The following is a 6,000-nucleotide window of genomic DNA, read 5'->3' as shown; positions in this document are numbered from 1 at the left end:
AAAATAAATACAAAATAAACATTAAAATAATAAAATAATACAAAAATAAATACAGATAGCAGTAATAATAATATTAACAATAATATTAATATGGTGCGTCACAGCTGAAGCCCCGCCCCTTTCTGAGTGACAGTCAGGGGTTGGTGTTTACACTCAGGAAGAGGTGCGTCACAGCTGAAGCCCCGCCCCTATTTGAGTGACAGTCAGGGCTTGGTGTTTACACTCAGGAAGAGATGCGTCACAGCTGAACCCCGCCCCTTTCCTGAGCACAGTCACACAGGGTGAGGAGACTCAGCAGTGAAGTAGCGGAACATAAATCTCCTCTCCAAACGGTAAGAAACACATTTAATACACTCTTTGATTCACTCTACTACCGTAAACTAACCCAATACTTAACCACGAACCGCTCTTACGTCACTAAATCTGTGTATCATTTAGTGTTGTTGACGTGAGGTTAGCTAACCGTTGCTACCTAGCTTCTAACCACCCAGGAAAAGGAGCAGATATTGAAGCAGATTTGTTATGAATGACCGCAGCGGCCAATTCAAAATGACTCCTCTCCATTGACCTAGATATCAGAAAGCCTTTATAAGATAAGATATACTTCATTAATCCCACATTTAGAAAAGTTTTTGTTGCAGCAGCATGTCAAACGAAGTATTGCACGTAGTTAGCAATACAAAATAACAGATAAAACCGAAGAGTGACCATGAATATACAAATATGTAGACCCATAAAACACTATTTAAAGGATACATCACACCTAAGACCATATACAAGTGGGATGTTTTTACATTTAATGTGCAAGAATGACAATTAGATGGAATACTAATGCAAAATGTTAAAAGTCCAGTTAATATTCGTCCCACAGAGGATAAATGTACATTGTTACAGTAATGAAAGAGCCAAAGATAGCTTAGTATTAATGAAGAAGCATAACAATAAAAAGCTAAAGTACAAGAAAGAGATGGAATATTAAAAAAATAAAAAAGTTGGAATATTTATAAAAATAAGAGGATGTTTAGAGAGAGATTTTGGGGAATTTCAAAATGTAAAATATATTCAATAATAAAAAAAGAGAATTTATTTTCTGTCTCCATTCATCTGGAGTGACAGAAAAACTATACTGCGCATGCTCAGTGGGCCCACATCCGGCTACTTTTGCGCCGCTAAAGCAGCTACGCAGGAATTCACTGTATCTCTTTATCATCGATCCATGGCTTAATAATGTATGGATTATAAACATATTGAAACTCTTATTTAAACACAATCTAACTGGTGTACACTCTGATGACTCCCCTGCTGTGTTCAGATGATTTAGAATATAAATTAAGTAACATTTAATCCTGTAATTCGTCGGTCAAATGAAGCGGTAACGCCCACACGTTTGATCCGGTAAAAACAGGCGTGATGTCGTGGGTTTTACGGGATGTGACTTCTGTGGAGTTTGAGTCTTTTTTGTTCTTTATTAAACATGTGCCGGATTTAGAATAATTAACTGTTGCTGTCTAGGGTTGTGGAACTGCTCGTGTTAATGGATATATAAGTAGTGGCACGCAAATGAGTTAAATCTGATATATTTTGAGTGGAGTTTGGTGTTTTCCGAGACTATGAACTTCATGAAGGACACTAAGAATATTTATTTACCTACAAAAGAATATCCAGGGACCTATTCTGTAGTGTTAACTGTGATATTGGGTATTTTAACCAATTTAACTGAATGTTTATCGATGTTTTATGTGTGTGTTAGTCAGTGGTAGTACATCGTACTGTACATAAGTACACATTTGAGGTACTTGTATTTTAATTGTATACTACTTTATACTTGTACTCTACTATTGAGTAGAAGTACTCAAATCTTGATTAAAAGTAGAAGTACTTGAGTAAAAGTAGAAGTACTCAGATCTTGTACTTGAGTAAAAGCAGAATTACTCAGATCTTGTTCTTGAGTAAAAGTACAAGTACTCAGATCTTGTACTTGAGTAAAAGTACAAGTACTCAGATCTTGTACTTGAGTAGAAGTACTCAGATCTTGTACTTGAGTAAAAGTAGAAGTACTCAGGTCTTGTTCTTGAGTAAAAGTAGAAGTACTCAGGTCTTGTACTTGAGTAAAAGTAGAAGTACTCAGGTCTTTTACTTGAGTAGAAGTAGAAGTACTCAGGTCTTGTACTTGAGTAGAAGTACTCAGATCTTGTAATTGAGTAAAAGTAGAAGTACTCAGATCTTGTTCTTGAGTAAAAGTAGAAGTACTCAGGTCTTGTACTTGAGTAAAAGTAGAAGTACTCAGGTCTTTTACTTGAGTAGAAGTAGAAGTACTCAGGTCTTGTACTTGAGTAGAAGTACTCAGATCTTGTAATTGAGTAAAAGTAGAAGTACTCAGATCTTGTTCTTGAGTAAAAGTAGAAGTACTCAGAGCTTGTACTTGAGTAAAAGTAGAAGTACTCAGGTCTTGTACTTGAGTAGAAGTACTCAGATCTTGTACTTGAGTAAAAGTAGAAGTACTCGGATCTTGTACTTGAGTAGAGGTAGAAGTACTCAGATCTTGTCCTTGAGTAAAAGTACAAGTACTCAGATCTTGTACTTGAGTAAAAGTACAAGTACTCAGATCTTGTACTTGAGTAGAAGTACTCAGATCTTGTACTTGAGTAGAAGTACTCAGATCTTGTACTTGAGTAGAAGTACTCAGATCTTGTACTTGAGTAGAAGTACTCAGATCTTGTACTTGGGTAAAAGTACTCGGATCTTGTACTTGAGTAAAAGTACTCAGATCTTGTACTTGAGTAAAAGTAGAAGTACTCGGATCTTGTACTTGAGTAGAAGTAGAAGTACTCAGATCTTGTACTTGAGTAAAAGTAGAAGTACTCAGATCTTGTACTTGAGTAAAAGTAGAAGTACTCGGATCTTGTACTTGAGTAGAAGTAGAAGTACTCAGATCTTGTACTTGAGTAAAAGTAGAAGTACTCAGATCTTGTACTTGAGTAAAAGTAGAAGTACTCGGATCTTGTACTTGAGTAGAGGTAGAAGTACTCAGATCTTGTCCTTGAGTAAAAGTACAAGTACTCAGATCTTGTACTTGAGTAAAAGTACAAGTACTCAGATCTTGTACTTGAGTAGAAGTACTCAGATCTTGTACTTGAGTAGAAGTACTCAGATCTTGTACTTGAGTAAAAGTAGAAGTACTCGGATCTTGTACTTGAGTAGAAGTAGAAGTACTCAGATCTTGTACTTGAGTAGAAGTACCCACATCTTGTACTTGAGTAAAAGTAGAAGTACTCGGATCTTGTACTTGAGTAGAAGTAGAAGTACTCAGATCTTGTACTTGAGTAAAAGTAGAAGTACTCAGATCTTGTACTTGAGTAAAAGTAGAAGTACTCAGGTCTTGTACTTGAGTAAAAGTAGAAGTACTCAGATCTTGTACTCAGTAAAAGTAGAAGTACCCAGATCTTGTACTTGAGTAAAAGTAGAAGTACTCGGATCTTGTACTTGAGTAAAAGTAAAAGTACTCAGATCTTGTACTTGAGTAAAAGTAGAAGTACTCGGATCTTGTACTTGAGTAAAAGTAGAAGTACTCAGATCTTGTACTTGAGTAGAAGTACTCAGATCTTGTACTTGAGTAAAAGTACTCAGATCTTGTACTTGAGTAAAAGTAGAAGTACTCAGCAGTAGCGTGACGTGGGGAAAAAATGAGGGAAAGCCAATAATACGTCCTTTCTTTTGGGGTGGGGGGGGGGGGTGGTCAATGTAATAACGTAACCAGATGAGTGATTACACCAGTGGCGTTTTCTCCTGGAGGCCAAGGGAAGCCAGGCTTCCCCTGTTTTTTCGGATTGTAGTTATAATTTTAATAAATAAATAAAAACACTTCGTTTAGTTTCGGAAATTCTTTGTTGTGTGTTGCTGCCGGCCCTCTCTCGTGCAGTGACGCTATCTATCTTCTATCGATTAGATTTATGATTTGAAAATTATAAAAGTAGGGTAGACATGTGGATATTATCCGACTGAACAAAACGTGCATTTACCTAACAGGCTCGTTTTCCACTGACATTTTTTCGAGCTATTTTCCAAAATCCTATGGAGAAATCCCATTGCTATTTTGTCGAGGGAAACCGAGCGTAGCTTACTTCCGGGTTTTGGGACGCGTCACTGCACCACTAAGTTGATGCGATTTGATTGGATTGCGAGGCAAGGGAAGCCAGCCGCCTCTGGCTTCCCTTGGCATGGCCCTGACCAATCACAGGTTGGCAGGGGCATGATGTGAGCCTCATCTGATTGGTCAATCCCTTCATTTTTTTTCACCAAGGGAAGCAAATTTCGGCTGGCCTCCTCTCGCAACAGAGAGTGCAATCTACTGTTTCACCATAACATCTAGAGGGGCGCTGTTTCACTCTTTGTAAAATACTCAATGAGAATGGGGGAGAGACGGGCCGGCAGCAACACAGAACAAAGAATTTCCGAAACTAAACAAACTGTTTTTATTTATTTATTAAAATTATAACTACAATCCGAAAAAACAGGGGAAGCCTGGCTTCCCTTGGCCTCCAGGAGAAAACGCCCCTGGTACTCAGGTCTTTTACTAGAAGTGCCAGAGTGTAGGAATACTCTGTCACAGTAAAAGTCCTGCATTCAAAATGTTCCTCAAGTGAAAGTAGAAAAGTATTCTCATCAAAATATAGTGAAAGACAGTAAAAGTAGTCATTGTGCAGATTGGTCCATTTCAGAATAATAGATATGATATGTTTTATAATGATTGATCATGAAAGTGTTCTCAAAGCTGGTAAAGGTGCAGCTAGTTTGAATGACTTTGTATACTGCAGGGTAGCTGGTGGATTTACTCCAGGTGGAACTAAAGTCTGATTTAACACTTGATTAGATTTCACATCATTCATCCAGATCTGAGAAGTAACTAAAGGGATAAAATACATGTAGGGGAGTACAAGTACACAGTAGCATAACATGGAAACACTCAGGTAAAGTACCTCAAACTTGTCCATCCATCCATCCATCCATCTTCTCCCGCTTATCCGTGGTCGGGTCGCGGAGGTAGCAGTTCCAGCAGAGAGCCCCAAACTTTCTTTTCCCTGGCCACATCAACCAGCTCTGACTGGGGGATCCCAAGGCGCTCCCAGGCCAGAGAAGAGATATAATCCCTCCATCTGGTTCTAGGTCTACCCCTTGGTCTCTTCCCAGCTGGACGTGCCTGGAACACCTCCCTAGGGAGGCGCCCAGGTGGCATCCTAACTAGGTGCCCGAACCACCTCAACTGGCTCCTTTCGACGCGAAGGAGGAGCGGTTCAACTCCGAGTCCCTCCCGGATGACCGAACTTCTCACCTTATCCCTAAGGGAGACACCAGCCACCCTGCGGAGAAAACCCATCTCGGCCGCTTGTACCCGCGATCTCGTTCTTTCGGTCATGACCCATCCTTCATGACCATAGGTGAGGGTAGGAACGAAAATGGCCCGGTAGACAGAGAGCTTTGCCTTCTGGCTCAGCTCTCTTTTCGTCACAACGGTGCGGTAAAGAGACTGCAGTACCGCTCCCGCTGCTCCGATTCTCCGACCCATCTCACGCTCCATTGTTCCCTCACTCGAGAACAAGACCCCGAGATACTTGAACTCCTTCACTTGGGGTAAGGACTCATTCCCTACTTGGAGTGGACAGTCCATCGGTTTCCTGCTGAGAACCATGGCCTCAGATTTGGAGGTGCTGATCCTCATCCCAGCCGCTTCACACTCGGTTGCGAACCGATCCAGTGAGTGCTGAAGGTCGCAGACCGATGAAGCCATCAGAACCACATCATCTGCAAAAAGCAGTGGTGCAATCCTTAGTCCACCGAACTGCAGACCCCCTCCCCCACGACTACGCCTCGAAATCCGATCCATGTATATTACAAACAGGATTGGTGACAAAGCGCAGCCCTGGCGGAGGCCAACCCTCACCTGAAATGGGTCCGACTTACTGCCGAGGACCCGGACACAGCTCTCGCTTTGGGAGTACAGAG

The 6,000-nt window shown here is 40.7% G+C and overlaps 1 protein-coding gene across 12 annotated transcripts in view; it reads left to right on the top strand.

Moving 5' to 3' along the window:
• Window positions 1-200: 200 nt before the first annotated feature.
• LOC307034684 (membrane cofactor protein-like) overlaps window positions 201-6,000 on the top strand; it is a 38,246-nt gene continuing 32,446 nt past the window's right edge. For 6 of the 12 annotated variants that reach the window (XM_079673546.1, XM_079673544.1, XM_079673545.1 and 3 more), the window contains exon 1: window positions 201-332. The gene's annotated coding sequence lies outside the window, so the exon portion shown is untranslated. The remainder of the gene's footprint in view (window positions 333-6,000) is intronic. The other 6 variants (XM_079673549.1, XM_079673539.1, XM_079673540.1 and 3 more) reach the window with 2 other exon arrangements.

This window comes from Notothenia rossii, assembly GCF_949606895.1.
Source record: "Notothenia rossii genome assembly, chromosome: 4".
In the NCBI taxonomy this organism is placed as follows: Eukaryota; Metazoa; Chordata; class Actinopteri; order Perciformes; family Nototheniidae; genus Notothenia; species Notothenia rossii.
Note: the sequence above shows the minus strand (reverse complement) of the source record. Positions and strands in the feature narration are given on the sequence as shown.